The sequence below is a fragment of the Gekko japonicus genome, unplaced genomic scaffold (assembly GCF_001447785.1).
Source record: "Gekko japonicus isolate JY-2015 unplaced genomic scaffold, Gekko_japonicus_V1.1 scaffold118, whole genome shotgun sequence".
NCBI classification, from domain to species: Eukaryota; Metazoa; Chordata; class Lepidosauria; order Squamata; family Gekkonidae; genus Gekko; species Gekko japonicus.
The window spans coordinates 61,219-78,031 of NW_015168656.1; the positions used below are offsets into that span (position 1 = coordinate 61,219).

The 16,813-nt window shown below is 42.2% G+C and overlaps 1 protein-coding gene across 8 annotated transcripts in view; it reads left to right on the forward strand.

Moving 5' to 3' along the window:
• Window positions 1-16,813, forward strand: part of PPP1R12A (protein phosphatase 1 regulatory subunit 12A) — a 228,568-nt gene that overhangs the window by 55,079 nt on the left and 156,676 nt on the right. The window lies entirely within an intron of this gene.

Genomic DNA, 16,813 nt, shown 5'->3' on the forward strand with positions numbered 1-16,813 from the left:
CGAGGCACGCACAGGAGACGCTCTTGCACTTTCGGGGGGATTTAAACATCCCCCCGAATTTTTTTTTGACTTTTTTTATTTTTGTGCACATGTGGGGACTGCCCCACATGTGCACAAACCTCCCCCTGCCCCCCAAGTGCCCCCAAAGTGCAGATATAGATATCAGCACGGAGGGGGCAACTTGTGTATTAGTATAAGGATGTTATAAGAAAGAGGCCTTAATTTGAGAACTTTGTCTTAGTTTTTCTGTCAAATAACAAATATTGCTGTGCTTGGCCATTTGTTGGTAGAAAGTAATGACTGCTTGGGTTGTTGATAGATTTTCTCATAGAAGTTGAGGTAACTGTGACTGTTGAGGACAGTTCTCTGCAATCTTTAACTTTTCTGTTTTGAAACATGTTGGGTGTCATTGCTAGGAAGAACTATGAGAATGAGAAAGCTAAAACTGGCTGTGCTGTACAGTAACACAGCTTGCATTACATAATTGTACTGTAGGCTGTATTCCTTTGACTCAGCAGTGTGTGTCAGAATACATTTTGAACCTGCATATTGTCTGCAGTGACATTTCAGCAGCTGGCAAGTTTATCTCTCTTTCCTGTGGTAGAAAGTGGCATTTTTAAAGGAATCGCTGTAATTTTATTCTAAACTGGGAGTAAGGCCTGTTGTGAGAAAAACTACAATGAGCTCTAGAAAGAGGCTCCAGGTAAGTGTCCCAGCTGTGACTGGTGGGGTCGCGAGGGAAGGGGAAAATAAAGGGAGGTGAGCCATGTTTATTTCCTTCTGCTAAGCTATAAGGCAGGGCTGTGTCAAGTCATTTTGCTGCCCCAATTGGGTAGTATGGAAGGAGAGCCGCATGCCATGTTTTCTGGGTTTCAAGGGTCTGGAAAGCAGTTCTGTAGCCACTTACAGGGTTGCCAACTCTGGGTTGGGAAATACCTGTAAATGTGAGGGGTAGAGCCTGGGGAGGGCAGGGTTGGGTTTGGCGTGGGGAGGGACCTCAGCAGGGTATAATGCCATAGAGGCCACTGCCCAAAACATCCATTTTCTCCAGGAGAACTGATCTTGGAGATCTCCAGGTGCTGCTTGGAGGTTGGCAATACTAAGAGGAGGGCCAGGTTTGTTGAAGGACTTCAGTGAGGTATGATGCCGTAGAGCTCATCCTCCAAAGCAACCATTTTCTCCATGGGGACTGATCTCTGAAGACTGGAGATCAATTGTAATTCAGAGAGATGTCCAGGCTTTCCTTTTCCCTCCAGCTCCTTTCAATTCCAAAACTGCTTCCTGTTTAACACTTTAACTGATTAACTAACTGACTTCCTGCTAATGCCCCACGGCCTTTTGGGACTCCCAGTTTGGGAGTTGTAGTTCTAATTCCCTTTGCTATAGTTGCAGTAAGGCCAGCTAAGAACTACAACTTCCAGGGTGTAATGCGTCAAAAGTTGGGGTGTAAGAATGGAGGAGCCAGTGGGACGGGCCAATAGGACACCAAGGCAGCTTCCCCAGGCTTTTCTATCTCATTTTCCCCCTCCATGTTCTCTGGTTCAGTAATATTTTTGTTATGGTTGCGGGAAACCGAACTATGGACATTTTAGTTGCCTCTGGCTTTTCCACACTTTGGAAGCATGCTTTTGCTTACAATAGAATTGAGTGTGTAGTTCTGTTGATCAGAAGATGAAGAAATGCTGTTGCTTGACTTGTGCGCTTTGTAGAACACGAAACAGACTTGGAGGTCAAAGATTTTCATTCATTTAACATTACTTTTGATATAAACATGCTGTGACATGTACCCCATAACTATATTAAATTATATAGTAAAGGTTTCCCTTGCTCGAAAGCCAGTCGAACCCAACTCTAGGGGTGCAGTGCTCATGTCCGTTTCCAAGCCGAAGACCCAGCGCTGTCCGAAGACGTTTCCGTGGTCATGTGGCCGGCATGACTAGACGCCGAGGCACATGGAATGCCGTTACCTTCCCACCAAAGTGGTACTTATTTATCTACTTGCAATTTCTTGCTTTCGAACTGCTAGGTTGGCAGGAGCTGGGACCAGAGATGTGAGCTCACTTTGTCATGAGGCACTCAGGTCTCGAACTGCTGAACTACTGACCTTCTGGTCTGCAGTTCAGTGTCTTAACCACTGACCCACCGCAGCCGTATTAAAGTATATATTACGGTTTAATTTGTTGTGTTTCTTGTCATAGGTTGGTATTTGGTTTGTAGTGAAATTCTTTCCATGCTCCGTCTTAATTTTATCTTTGTACCCTTAAGCCCTAATTTTGTTTCTTTGGGGTAATTTTGTTAGGAGACATGCTTCTGTAACTGAAAGGTATCCACATTTAGGGGTAGCAGTTCCTCATGTAAGACAGCATGGCAATATCTTAGTTGTGGTTTAATTGGAAGATGCTCATCCTACTACTCTTAATCAAACTGGCTAATTCAAACTCTGAACAGAACTATATGAGGTAGCAACAGTGTTGTAGATTGAGTAGTGTGTGAAGTATTTTGAAGAGTTTAGAGAGCTAATTAGTTTTTGGAGAAGTATCATTTTCTTAAATAGATATCGCTCTGTGTTTATAGGTGGTGAGCCCTTTGGCAGAAATGAAATGAATTGTTGCTGGCACATGTTACTCCTTATTCCAGTCACTGGGCATGTTCTAATAAATTGAGAGAATTGCCTGAGTTTCTTTGAGCAGACTATGGCTTCCTCAGACTTGTGTGCATAGCATTTCACACTGGAATAGCTAAACAATATTCAGAGAACCATCTTCTTTTCTCAGAGTTGGTCCAGTCAAGCACATTGAAGGGGCTTCAGCTGGAGTAACCCTGCATGAGATTGTATGGTCAGTTTCATCTGTTAACATTTCTTTTAGCTCTGGCAGAATTTTATTTGGGGAATGAGGGTTCAGGATGACATTTGAGAGACACTCGTCTTCTGTTGCAGACATGTCATGATACTCCTTTTGATCTCTGCCACATGGACATCTCTTACAGTTGTGCCTGACCCCCATTGTGCATGTACTCATGATATGTGGTGCTAAATATGTATGTTAGTTTACATGTGTTGTATTTTTCAGTTCAACATAACATTTTACGTGTGACATGTGAATTATCCCATGGTGGTGAAAAATAAATGTTAATGTGCATTTGATCAGTTAAAACTGACTCTAAGATTGCTGCAAAAGCACGCTGGACTGTTTATCATCCAGGAAGCAGCAAGTTAGCCTCTGTCAGCTGGGCTCACACCCATTGGCCTTTCAAAATCCAAATACTTCCTACTAGCTTTATTAAAGTGACTGACTGGTAAATGTCCTGCCAAGTAGTGGCTGTTAAAGAACATAACTATCTTGGTGATAATCAGGGGTTGGTTGGGGCTGGAGCGCGGAGGAGCAGCGCTCCGGTAGTGAGGAGCTGAGGGGGCAGGCACATGACCAAGTTTTAAGGCCAAGTTTTATTCAGGTACAAGCTCTCCCTCCTCTGCGAGGACAGATCTGCACGTTCTCCCCCCCACCCAATTGCTAGCAATCCAAAACAGTCCAGTGGAGCCTGAGCGGTAGGTGTTGCCTTCTGACACACTTCTGGTGATGTCAGGGGGTGTGGCATATGCAAATAAGTTATGCTAATGAGTTATGCTAATGATATCCTGTACCTCTTTTTCTATGAAATGATCCCTGGTGATAATTATTCTGGTTCTGCATATTTGCCTTTAGTTATTAACAATAAATATGAAAGTTAATTGGATGGTCTTCAAGTGTTACTGGTTATGATTCCCAGGTCTTATTGGCTAAGAATCCCAAAATGAATTTTTGCCTTCAATTTTTTGCTTTCCTAGGGAGTCTTTTCCTAGTCTGTGTAAACCAACTATCCTGGGGTATATACCACCATATTTCATATAGAGATACAAGAGTCTTGATTTCTTTTAACCTCGTAGTATAAAATCTTTTCAGTACCCTATTGCAGAGCCAGAGTAGAGAAATATAATTATTTTATCTCTTGAATTCTTTTCTAAATTGCCTCATCAGTTGATGCTTTTATCTGTTTCAATAAAAATACTTTCTTAGGTATAAATGTTCTGCAGCTCAGTAACACATTCATGTACATACACCTGTTAACATTATTACTCTGAACAAGACAGTGAGCTAGGAAAGAATATGCATCTCACGTCTGGGGGTAATAGGCCTTGTATCCGATGAATACTGTGTTCTAACCCAAGTTCCCCAAAGAGGTCCCTGAAGATAAATTTTTGTTGCCAGTGAAAAACTTTGTGCTAAAAGCTTTGGAAGGAGAAATCAGTGTGAAGTCTGTGTAAAACTAAGTGAATAAGTATAATCAAAGAGAAAAAGAAGATGGATGTGCCCTTACTGTAGTTTTCTTGGTGGTATGTTTTGGCAGTTCAAGGGTTAAAAGGAAGACATTCAAATGTAGGTGTATTTAATTATGCCTAAGCAAATTGTTTACTGTGTCTGCTTTTCTAGAGGTGAGAGAACACAAACAGATATATGGGAGGTTAGTTCGACAAGTTGAGTAGATTGCTATATAGGAGGAGTATATGGACAACATGCATATATCAAAAATAATTTGGAGAAACAGTAAGGAGTCCTTTGAGAGGACAAGAAAGAATACAAAAAGAACTCTGCTGCGTAAGACGTTAACAGATCTAACCTTCATCAGATTCTGTGTGCATTAACAAGATGGGCAATGTGATGATTTGTGCAAAGTAGTGTACAGAGTCCCTTTAAACCAAAGTCTGGTCAGTTTTTGTACTTTTTAGGAAACAAACAGTAACATTTGACTTTTATATCTTATATTCAAGTTTCAGTAATGAATTTCAGGCTTTCTTTTGATATGTCATTTGTTAAACTTGGAGTAAATAGTGGTGCCTTCTGCTTAGTGTAATATCATTGCCTAAGGCAAGGATCCCCAATGTGGTGCCTCTGGACACCATGGCACCCATTGACAACTTTCCTTGTGACCACCAAGTGTTTCTAGAAGGTGTGTGGGGCCAGGTGGGGCTTTTGCGCAGCAAGATTTCTGATTTGTCTATTGGAGATTTGATTGGTTGTGCACATTTTTAAAAACATTGCTTGGGTAGCAGTTGCTACCACAAGCACAAGCATCTTGTGACTGAAGGTAAGCTGTGGCAGCCATTTTGTGGCTGGCTCTGCCTCTTTAAGTAACCATTTTGTGGCTGCGCCCACCACACTATCAGAATTCCAAAGATACCCGCAAGCTCAAAAAGGTTGGGAACCCCTGTCCTAAGATGACTACAGGAGGGACCTGCATATAAGCTAAGTGGTATCATTGATATGTCAACAAACATACTTCTGGAAAATTGTAGTGGCAGAAGTATGTCAAATTGAGTGCAAATTGCCCCTATTTTCTGCGTGGAGCTGAAAGCATTGAAGTGCACTTCCAACCAAATGAGCAGTCATGGTTGGTTTGAACTCATACTTGGTAAGTATCAATATATTTGAATCTCAACATGGCCAAAAGTGTGGATATTTAAATGCAGAGACTGGAGCCATGGACGGACATGACAGATCTTTCTGCAAACTTGAGAAAACCCCTACTTACAGAAAAATTGGAAATCTCAAAAGGGTGTTCGCGACAGGCCTTTCCTACCTTTTGAGGGTACTCACACAGCCTCTGATGATTTTTGAGGAACCAGATTTGTTTTAAACTATAACCTTCCCCTCATCTACCAGCTGTTATTAAGGTAGTAAGTGTAAATAGATTCACTGCTGTGAGGTAAATTTTGTGGTATGCAAGTAGAATATGGGGTTCAATGAAGCAGGATTTGTATATAAACAACACAGAAGATTTATTTATTCACAGGTTGGTTTCAAAGAACAGATCAGCAGCACAGGTTTCCAGGTGGACCTGGCTGAGGCAAATTTAAGCTTGTTATGCCTTCTGAGAGTGGTTTGAATTTTTTTCAGTACTTTCAGGCACGAACAGGCTTTTACTGACTAACCACTAGGTTGGATCCTCTCTCTCTCACACACAGGATTCCACCGACACTAGCCAGCCCTTTCCCAAGGGTCAGATTAAATGGTAAAAGGTCTGCTCATAAGCAGAGACAGGCCTAACAATTGGGTACTCTGTTCTCTCCAAGAGATATAGCTAAATTGCTGTGCCAAACTACCAGGTAGAGCTTCCCTTCAAACAAAGTGCCCTTTTGCTGAGGCAGAACTCCACTCCCCCTTGCTGTGCTTCCCTCCAACATGCTACCCCCCCTTCTGAAAAGTGATTGGATGGTGGAGCAGCACTCCCATAGGCTCAGGTGAGTGGCTGTTTTCCCCTTCAGGGCAGGACAGCCTCCTGTCCATCACAGGGGGTGATTCCCCCCAAATAATAGAAGCACCATCCATAGATTTAAGAAACAAATGCCTTGGGTGGTTGTTGCTAGGCAACCACAGCCGTATTGCCAGGTGAGGCCTTGGTTTCTGTCAGTAAAAGGCCAGGGGGAGGGGGCAGGGCCCTTTCCAGGACTGTTTTGATCTGTGAGGGAGGACTCATCAGGGCCAAGCCCAACAGCTGGGTGACTGAGTGATTTGATACTGCACAACTTGCATGACTCATACAGGCCCAGCTGTTTTCTTCAATAGCAGACTCCCCACAAAAGCCAATGTGGTACAGTAGATAGTTTCAGACTAGGAGCTTGGAGACCCAGGGTTGAGTCCCCACTCTGCCATGGAAGCTCACTGGGTAACCTTAGACAGGTTACACATTTTTAGCTTAACTTACCTCACGGAGTTGTTATGAGGATGAAATGGAGGAAAGGAGAATGATGTGATTTGCTTTGGTTCTCCTTGTGCTTGCTTGGTAATGACTACATAGCACATTTTAAAATATTTTTTTACTTCTTGTATTTTTCTGCAAGCCTGGGGGCTCTTCCCAATGTGACAGTCTCCTGCAATTTCAAGGGACTTTAGGCATGTACTGTCAGACGTTCTCCCCTCCCTGCACTGGAGGAGATACTCTGGTGGCACGTAAGGCTTGGTTTCAAGGACCATAGAATAGTGGATTCTATAATGTGGTGTAAAGTGTCTGTTTTTCTGTCAGGACACTGACTGAGGCAAGTTTTTTTTTTAAAAAAAGAATAGTTTTATATTTTCAAAGGAAAAATTTAAATGTTCGTCTGGAGCATTGTTAACAGGTCACAAATAAAATAAATGTCAGCTCAGGGTGAGGTTAAGTATTTTCACTGGTTACACTGGCAGAGAAGTGTGTATACAAATAAACAATTCACAGAAACTCAGTTATATTTTCCCACTGAATATCTACTTTAAAGTTGATTTCCCAATTTTTTGAGCAATTGACTTGAACCTGGTTAGATCTGCTAATACTCAGTCTTCTGATAGAGACCTTGGCAGATTTTCTTTGGCTGAAACTTTGTCATACTAAGTCTGGAGAAGTAGTGAATTGACTTCTTGGGTCTCAGGTGTTCATTAGTATGTCTGCAACAGTATGTACCAGAAAATGTTGTTTTCAATGTCTTGCAGCCTATGGAACTGAGGTATTTAGAATATAACTCATCATTAGTGAGCTGAGTGAAATGAATCAGCATCCATTCCTCTAGCAAAAAGGGGATTTGAACTGGGATTCTCAGATCCTAGGCTGACACTCTAACTACTGTGCCACCCTGGCTGTCAGTTAAAAGGTAATGGATTTGATCAAAATAAGAAAGTTGAGGACTGCACATACACCCACTGCTTTCATGCTACCATGGAACTCTGGTAGTATAATTGAGAAGAAACTCTTTGAGCCTTCAGTGGACTGAGTAGACTGAAGAGCTGCATATCCTTCCTTCAGCCTAGAGTCTGATCTGATAGTGGGGAAGAAATTCAGTTGGGATATGTACCATACATCAGTCCAATTTGGCTATAGGGGTAGGTCAGAGTTTTCAGATAAAGTTACAAGCTGCATACTGCTGTTGTGCAGAAGGGGGGAGGTTTGGGAGGAGGGAAAAGTAAGCTTACTGTTTCTTGATTACTTCCTGTTGGCCTAGGACCACTTTTGGTCCCCCTAGGGAGAAAAGTGGGATATAAATAAAATAAATATATATAGTATTATAGAGCTCAAATTGGCTACCTGGGTGGGGGAACTGTCTCCTCTCTGTACTGTTCATGATACACGTGTTTTGGATATTTACAATCAAATTGTGAAGTGACTTCCTGCTTCCTGTTCTGTTTTGACTCTGCATGGCAAGTTTGCTAATCTGAGCATACTTGTGTTCTGCACAACACGGAATTCCAAAGTGCATTAATTGCTGGGGAGTAATCAGCCATGTTGCAGGCTCACAGCCAAAGAATGCATTTGGGTGCTGGTGGCTGAGAAGGTTAAACCCTGTTTTTGAAAGATGATATCATAAAACTGTACCTGGTAAATGAAGATTTGAAAACAAATTCAACACTTAATGGAATAGGTTAGCACGTTCACCTTTCTAGGTCATTTATTCTGATTGTAGTGGGTATGTAAAGTCTGAAACAGTCTTTATAAGTTTGACTATGCCAAAAGGAAGGTATGTCTAAATTAAGGGGTTTTCTTTTCTTCCTGTTTTCTGTTCAGATTTCTCTGGAGAAATTTCCATATGCACTTTAATATTAATCATCAGAATATAATAAGCATGCTTGCTTATTTCCTTTTCTCGTTGAATTTTCACTTTTATTTAGATTACCCTTTTCAGTTTTTCACATGTAGAAACAGATTTTCCTTGCTGATTTTTATACTGTTTGTAATTATTTCATGTTTTGGTGTGTATGTTTCTTTAAATGTTTAGTTTGACTGCAGTACTGTAAGAAGAGTGATAGAGGGAGACAAGTGTGATGTGATTGGCTGACGACTGAGAGTGGGGGAGGAGAGATGTCTATGAGGGGATTCTGTGTGTGAAGTTTGAAGAGAGAGCATAGTCTGTGACTATGGGAGTTTGAGTCTATTCTGTGTGAATGAGACAGTTTAGCCTGTGTGACTATGGGAGTTTGAATCTATTCTGTGTGAATAAGACAAAGAGTTTAGCCTGTGTGGCGCTATATATATATATATATATATATATATATATTTCTTCCTCAGAGGCACATAGTCCTCTGAAGTGCCCAGACCCTGGGTCATTCTACCAAAAGAGAGAGATTTGGAATTTTTAATTCCTGGTGGCAGCAGAAATCCCCCCAATATTGATTGGCTTTAAGTTGAGGGGAAACACATACTTATTTTGAGGTATGGAGATCCATAAGTTATCGTGCATCACAATTTTGATTTATTCCACAAGCAGTTTTTATGTATGGACTGGATCTGGTTTTTGTGTACAGTTTTCTGTGAATGCTCTTATGATGGGCCTAACCGTTTTCTGATTAATAATATCTGGACTGCTTGTCTGATTTTTGAAGTACAAAACATTGAACCTGAGCTTGCACAGACAGTTGTAATTAATACATGCATACTGTCTGCTTTATGTTGTCTTATTTCTCTCCCCCCCCCCCAGCCAGTGATTTGGTCACACCTTTACTCTGTTTCAGACAGTCCTAGGCAGCAATTTTATATATTGTGTCTCTTCTCTGACAGCTGAGCTTATAATTAAAGTGATGATAGTTATTGTTACCTGGGGAAGGAGTGGTTCAGTTGGACCATATGGGTGAAGGGCTGCCTTCAAAAAACTTTTCTTTTAAGTTAGGTCTGAAAGTTACATGGGCTAGCCTGGGATACAGTGAGGAGAATTATGCTTTTAGCTTGCTTGTTGTCTGACTGAATGCATATGTTTGGAAGATGAAGTTGGAGAAGGGAGGGAGGCTTGATTCCTGGCTTCCCCAGGCTGCCTCATTATTTGGAAATTAAGAGTCTTTAAGTACAAGAAACTGTTACTCTAACAAGTGTTTCTGCCCTATTTGTGTAAAGATCATAGGACAGAATGCCAAACATGAAGTTCTGTAGCATTTTCCCTGTCTTAAGTTGTTAATTATAACTTTGCCTCATCATAGCAATGTCAAACCTTGGTTTGACTCTGAATGTGCTCATGTAAAAAAGAGTTAAATTGTTTATACTCCCTCTGTCTGAGTAATAACTTGGAAAAAAGAGCAGAGGTACAAGTAGCCCTACTGAACCAGAAAAAACTATATAAACACATTATTCAAAGGAAGAAGAAAGCGCATACTTTGAAACTATGGGAGGAACTTATACAGGCTGTAACTTTGCCTCTGTAAAGGAGTTATCCAATCTTATGCACATGACTGTTTGCTTGCTGTTACAAGAGAAGCTAAACTGACATTTAGGTTTAAAGAAACTTAGGAAAACTCCTGAGGGCAATTTGAGGTGATGGCAGAATTACTGGTTGGTTACCTGTCTGTTCCTACTGTAGGATAATTACTTGTGTGTATAGTATTGAATTCTAAGATGATCTTGTCAGTATGACACAGAAGGAACCTAATAAATGTTTTGCTGTGCCCTCTTTCTCTTGGTATCTTCACTTTGACTGTATGTGTGCATTCTCTTATAAAAGCACAAGTCAATACATGAAGTTGCCTTATGCCAAGTCACACCAGTATACTGACTGGCAGCAACTCTTCAGGGTCTCGGGCAGAGACTTACTACCTGATCCTTTTAAACTGCAGATGCCAGGGTGTGAATTTGGGATCCCCTACATGCAGAACAGATGTAGTCTTTTTCTCATATAAAATATCAAGATCAATTTGAAAGCCTTATTTAAGTGCTCCCTGTATGCTTTGCTTTATGAGACTACATAATTTGATATTTGTGGACTTTTGACCTTGCTGTTAATTTTATCTGGATTGTTGATAGAAGCCATTCTGTGAATAAACTGTGATGTGAATAGGTTTAGCACATAGATAATCGTTACTGATCATTCCCTAAGGCAAAATGATGGTGTTGATACTTGCATGAAATTAACATTTGACAGATTGATTTATTAATTAATAAAACCTGTAGTTTAGGGAACCACACCCAGCAGAACCAATTTTAATTATCATTATTGAACAGAAATTCTTTCTGTGAAGGGTGTGGTATCGCCAAGCTTTACTCTTGAGGGCTTACTGTCTTTACTCTTGGGGAGGAGGACACTCTTGTGCTTCGATTCTCCTTCTTATAAACCCTGAAGGAAGGAAATAGGTTGCTGTTTCTGTCTCCAGGAGGAGAGAAGACTCACCCCTCAGTCATTTTTTTCTTCACGTTCTGTGAGAGCATTGTGTTGAGGGCCCCTGGATTTTTCTGAACCAGAAATGCCTCCTTTGCTAACTGTCTTCCCTGTTGGGTGCCTTTCCTGTTTCTTAAAAGAAAGAAAAGATTGCTCCTTTATCTGTGTTCTCTTTGATCCTTGTTTCTTCATTACTGTCTCAATCTTGCTGCTGCCAGCTTTAGCCAAAACAGTGGCAGAGGCTTTCAGTGCAGGGGCATTCTCCACTGGAGACTGGTATATGGTAATTTCCAGGCAGTGGAGCAGGAAGCTTCTAGCCTGCTTGTCCATCTGTGCCCCACTTTGATAGTGCTCCATGGGAAAGCCATTGCCTGCATTATACACAGCCTGGAGAATGAGTGGGCTGGATCACATTTTGGTGCTGAAACTGTCCTTGAGAGGGTAGTTGGGGCAGTCTGTTCAGGACCCAAAGACCTGCAGTTTGCTGGTAGTTGGAACTGTTGGATTGGTAAACTCTTGGGCTGTGCATGTTGCATAAAGGGAGGAAAACAGGGGTGTAGAGTCCTCTGATGCCCACCTGGAATTCAGACTCAGCTGGACTGTTTCATCAAGGAAATGGAGGAAAGAGTCTCCAGGCCTTGGCAAAGAGGCACAGTGAGCCCCCCCCCCCCCAATCAGTTTCTCCTAAGGCACAAGCAATCCAGGTGGGCTACTCAGGAACCCAAGTTTAAAGAACATCTTCCACCAATACAGCCTACAAGAATTTCCTCCCCATTTGGGCTAGCTCTTCCAGCTCACCAGACATCCTTTCTAAGGGTATAGGTTTCATGAGGCAGAGTTGGTTCAAGAGGTGGATGTATTTATTACCTGAGGGAAATGTCCCCCAACAGGGGAAAGAGCCTCACAGGTTCTTGACACCAGAAGAGCTTCTGCCTCTCATATAGAGCCTTTAGAATCGGTCATCAGTCCCCAAAATAGAGAAACTGAAGGCTCTCCAGGAAGAATAGGAGGTGGCTCTGGGGTCAAAAATTTGGGTGAAATATTATCCTTTCTTTACTGAGAAAAATTAGAGGTGTGGATGAAGCTCAATAACAATTGCATCAATGCAGGCCAAGCTATAAGAATATATTCTTTTTCCTTTTAAGGTAGTATAATGCCTCACAGTTTTGTGGCTAACTTGGCATGTGGAATCACCCTTTCCAAAGACCCTTAAAGATGTCATGGATAGGAGGAGTGAGGCAGCACTCCGTTGACTGTGTGAGGCCATTGCTTTTTCCATTAAAATACCAGTAGCATTTTCTTTACAACAACGAGTATGTATATGTAGCTCAGAAAACTGGTACATGTGTACTCATATTTTGATCAGCACCTGGCATGTTTTGTACACTGAATGGAGGGAATGGTGGACCATGTCAGATACCAGATGTTGAAGCTTTCTCCAATGGCCACAGTGGACACAGTGTTACAAGAAGAAGCTTTTGGTTGATGTCCTGAATCTTGCATTCTGTGGCTTCACGTGTCTTAATGGCTTTTCATTGGCAGAAAAATTGCAGAGGGCCTGCGGGATATCTTGGTGGAGTCCAAAGATTATAAAAAGTTACACTATTATTTTTTTGGGAGAGAAAACAGATGTAAAAAGGGTTGTAAGCAGTGCTTTCACTACAACAGAACACTTTCCAGTTTTCTCTAGCATCTTCAAGGAATCTTTATTACCCAAGCCTGAACAGACTTTTGTTCGACAATTCAAATCAATTTGCATGCTCCTACAAGGGAGGAAAGCAGTACCAATGACATACCAGATTCAAAAGATCAAGCTAGCATGGTCAACTCTGCCTATGATTAGTGAGTAAAAAATATAGTGACGCAAGTTTACTATATAAAATTTGACACCTTACCCATCAAACACTATTGTTCATTTTCTCAGTCCCTCATTGTCCTATGTAGGGATAGCAGTCCCTAAAAATGATCAGCCGTTTCATAGACATCTTAAGAGTTGTCGAACTCATTTGCTACGAGGGCTGGATCTGACATAACTGTTACTTTGTCGGACTGGGCCATGTGTGCCATAAAATGTAACACAAGGTACCGGAGATATAAACTTCGTAAAGGTGATTTAAGATGCCCAATGGCAATAGCAGGCATGATTGGATTATGTGTGATATGCATACAGGTGGAGATATCAGCATTGGTGTGATATACAGAGGTGTGGAGATACCAGCATTGGTAATGAGACAGGAAACCTAGGTCTCAATTTGGTATAGGAAGATTCAGTACAGGAGGATGCAAAGAATAAATGGAAATAAGTCTGAAGAAGTGAGCAGTGACTCACAAAAGCACACACCCTACCACAATTTTGTTAGTCTTTAAAGGTGCTACTGGACTCTTTCTACCACTGTTAGAAACCACAACATTCAAAAACCAGTGGGGGAACATTTTATCCTTTCAGGGCATTCAGTTGCTGACCTAAGAGTAGCAGTTCTCTTACAAGGGAATTTCAAAGGGAGATTAGAAAGAGAGACTGCTGAATTGCATCTGATTATGAAGCTCAAGATGCAAACTCCTGGACTGAATTGAGACCTAGGTTTCTTCTCTCATTACCAATGCCCTATGTTGTCATTTGACTTCTGAAATCACTTCATTCTCCAAGTTATAAGGACAGATAGACTCACATTCCAGCTGTATCTGAAGTAGTGAGCAGTGATTCATGAAACCTCATGCCCTGCCACAAATTTTGTTAGTCACTAAGGTACTGCTGTACTTTTGCTCCCTAAGGAATGCAAGCTATGTTGTTAGGTTTCTCCCTCCCCATCTGTTACAACTGGAAAGGGGACTCTCTCCAAGTACCATGGGACTCCCCGCTTCTCTCTGGCGAGCTCTCTCTAGGTCTTTCCCTCCCCCTCCCTCTCTCTGAAGAAGTGTGCTTGCCCACAAAAGCTTATATCTGGAATAAAATGTTTTTGGTCTTAAGCACAGGACTGTCTGTATCTGTCTCTCTTTCTCTCTCACACACACACCTGGAATAAAATGTTTTTGGACTTAAACTCAGGAGTCTGTGTGTCTCTCCCCTCCCCCCCGGCACATAAATACCTGGAATAAAACATTTTTGGTCTTAAACACAGGAAACTCTCTTTCACACATACATACCTGGAATACAACATTTTTGGTCTTAAAACTCTCTTTCTCTCTCTGGTGTGCTCCCTCTGGCTCTTTCTGTCTCTGCAGAAGAAAAAGTGTGCTTGCGCACAAAAGTTTATACCTGAAATAAAACGTTGCTGGTCTTAAAAGTCCCGCAAGATGCCATCCCCCCCCCCCGGCCCTTTCCCTACCCCTCCCTCCCCAGAGGAGGGGGGAGCCCACAGCCAATCGAGGGAAGGCTCTCTCCTCTGCAGGAAATAGGAGAGACTGGCCAAAAGGAGCTGTGATGCTAAAAACAGGAAGCAGCACATAGCCAGTTGCTCTCAGGCCAGATTGGAGGCTTGCAGGGGCTGGATCCAGCCTGTGGGCTGTATGTTTGCCACCTCTGTCTTAAACCATTGCGCCCATGCCATTACCTCTAAGGTTCTTGAGCATATATTCAATTTTTTACACAGTCCCCAAGAAAAATGGAGTCTGGAGAACTATCTTTGACCTCAGATTCTTCAACAACTTTGTCAGGTACAGAAGGTTCATTATGATGATCAGAGCAGATGTTTTTCGATCAGGAGCATCTATGGCAGGGGTGTCAAATATGTGGCCCATGGGTCAGATCAGGCCTTTGGAGGGCTTCTATTAGGCCCGCAGTGAAACTGGCTATTTCTGGCTTCCTTTTCCAGTTCTGCAGCTATGTTGCAGCTTGCTTTACCAGACTCTCTCAATTGCACAGGAGAGATAGATAGGCAAGCCTCTCCTGTGCAGTTGAGAAAGTCTGGTAAAGCACTGGCTGAGTCTCCTCCCCCAAGGAGGAGGGAGGGAACCAGCCAGAGCTCGCTTCCTGGCCAGGCTGCCTCAATTGGATACAGGAGACAAAGGGAAGTCTTTCTTTTTCTTTTCATTGGCTGAGGCACCTCCCTGAAGGAATGGAGGGAGAGCTTGCTTTGCTGGGCTGCCTCAATCACATGGGAGAAATACCAGGCAGCTTTAAGACCAACAAAGCTTTGTTCAAGGTATGAGCTTTTGTGTTCCTTGCTACAATGTGTGTATATTTTGTTGGGCTCCTTATGCTGTTTGTGTGTTTTGTTGGACTCCTTATGCCAGGGCTGTCCTGGGTACAACTGGGTTCTATCCCCCCTTTCACTGTTTTCATGTCCTCATGATACAGTCTTCCTTCCCCTTTTCACCGTATTCATGGCCTCATGATATGGTCTTTCTCAGTAAGAAAGCAATGTACACTATTTTAGAGCAGGAATAACAGCAAACCAGTGAGGTGGATTAGGCTGAACCAAGTTCACCCAGCACATTTCCTTTGTAGGAAGTTGCAGTTATTTCTCTGGGGAAGACTATAGTTTTGTAGACAAACACATGGCCCTCAGTCTGTGTCAGGATGCCTTCTCATGTTCTTGACCAGCAAATGAAGCAACTTATGTACAAAAGCTCTCAGTGCCCAGCCATTTCATGTTTTCCCCTGGGTCCTGGGCTCAGAATACTGAGCATGAGATTTCTGTAATGAATGTCAATAAATCAAAAGTAGGTTTGCAGCTTACAGATACACACCTGAACAGCATATTCAAGATTGCTACAGCACAGACAGTTTGATGCAATAATTCAGAGCAAGAGGTGTCTGTTATCAGAGACTGTTAAATAGACAAAATACTGTAAGAGTGCTAGTGCTTTAAGCCTGTTTTGTTTAAATTTTTAAAAAATCTTTAGTTGTATTTGTCTGTGTCCTTTATAAAGTTTATATCTCCACTACCTGGCATTACATTTTATGACATGCATGGCCTGGCCCAACAAAGTCTCATTTATGTCAGATACGGCCCTCATAACAAATGAGTTTGACACACCTGATCTATGGCCTCTGTCAATCTAACAGGTGTATTTGCAAGGCACTTTCCCTCAGCGAGCATTAATGTCATGCACTTCCACAAGCTGATGACCTTTATCATAGGAGGCTTGCATGTCAGGGAGATTCCATTTATGTCAACAATCTGTTAACCAAGTTAAACCTACTGATTCAAAGTGATTGAGGGAATTCAGATTACCATCCAGTAGCTTTCCCAAGAGCCACCTGTTTCTATATCAGGATATTTCACATTGGGGAGCAATCACAGTCTCAACTTGGTAAGTTGTTCTTTTCCCTGGACAGGATAAACAAGATTATCTAGTCAGTGTTGCAGTGTTGCAGTTCCTCTCCTTAAGTCTACAGACTTGATGCTCTTGGTCCAGCTGCAGGGATCTGTGTTTGCAGTAATCAGCATTTTTCCTTGGGCTCAAGTGTACTCCAGGGCTGTAGTCAGTGGTGGGGCTTTAGGGGCTCAGCCCCTATCGATTAGGGGTGAGCTACAGTGAGTCCCGAGAGCCCCCCCCAAGCTATTTGAAAAATATTACTTTGAAAACAGCCTCTGTGCGTCAGAGAGAGCTTGTATCACCAGCCTTTAAAGCGTGCACCCCCTCTCTAGTTCCTTTCACTACATCTCCAACTGGCTGACAGAGAGACGGTGTGCATGTGCTACCACTTTTAGAGCCTTGAGTGCATGCCAA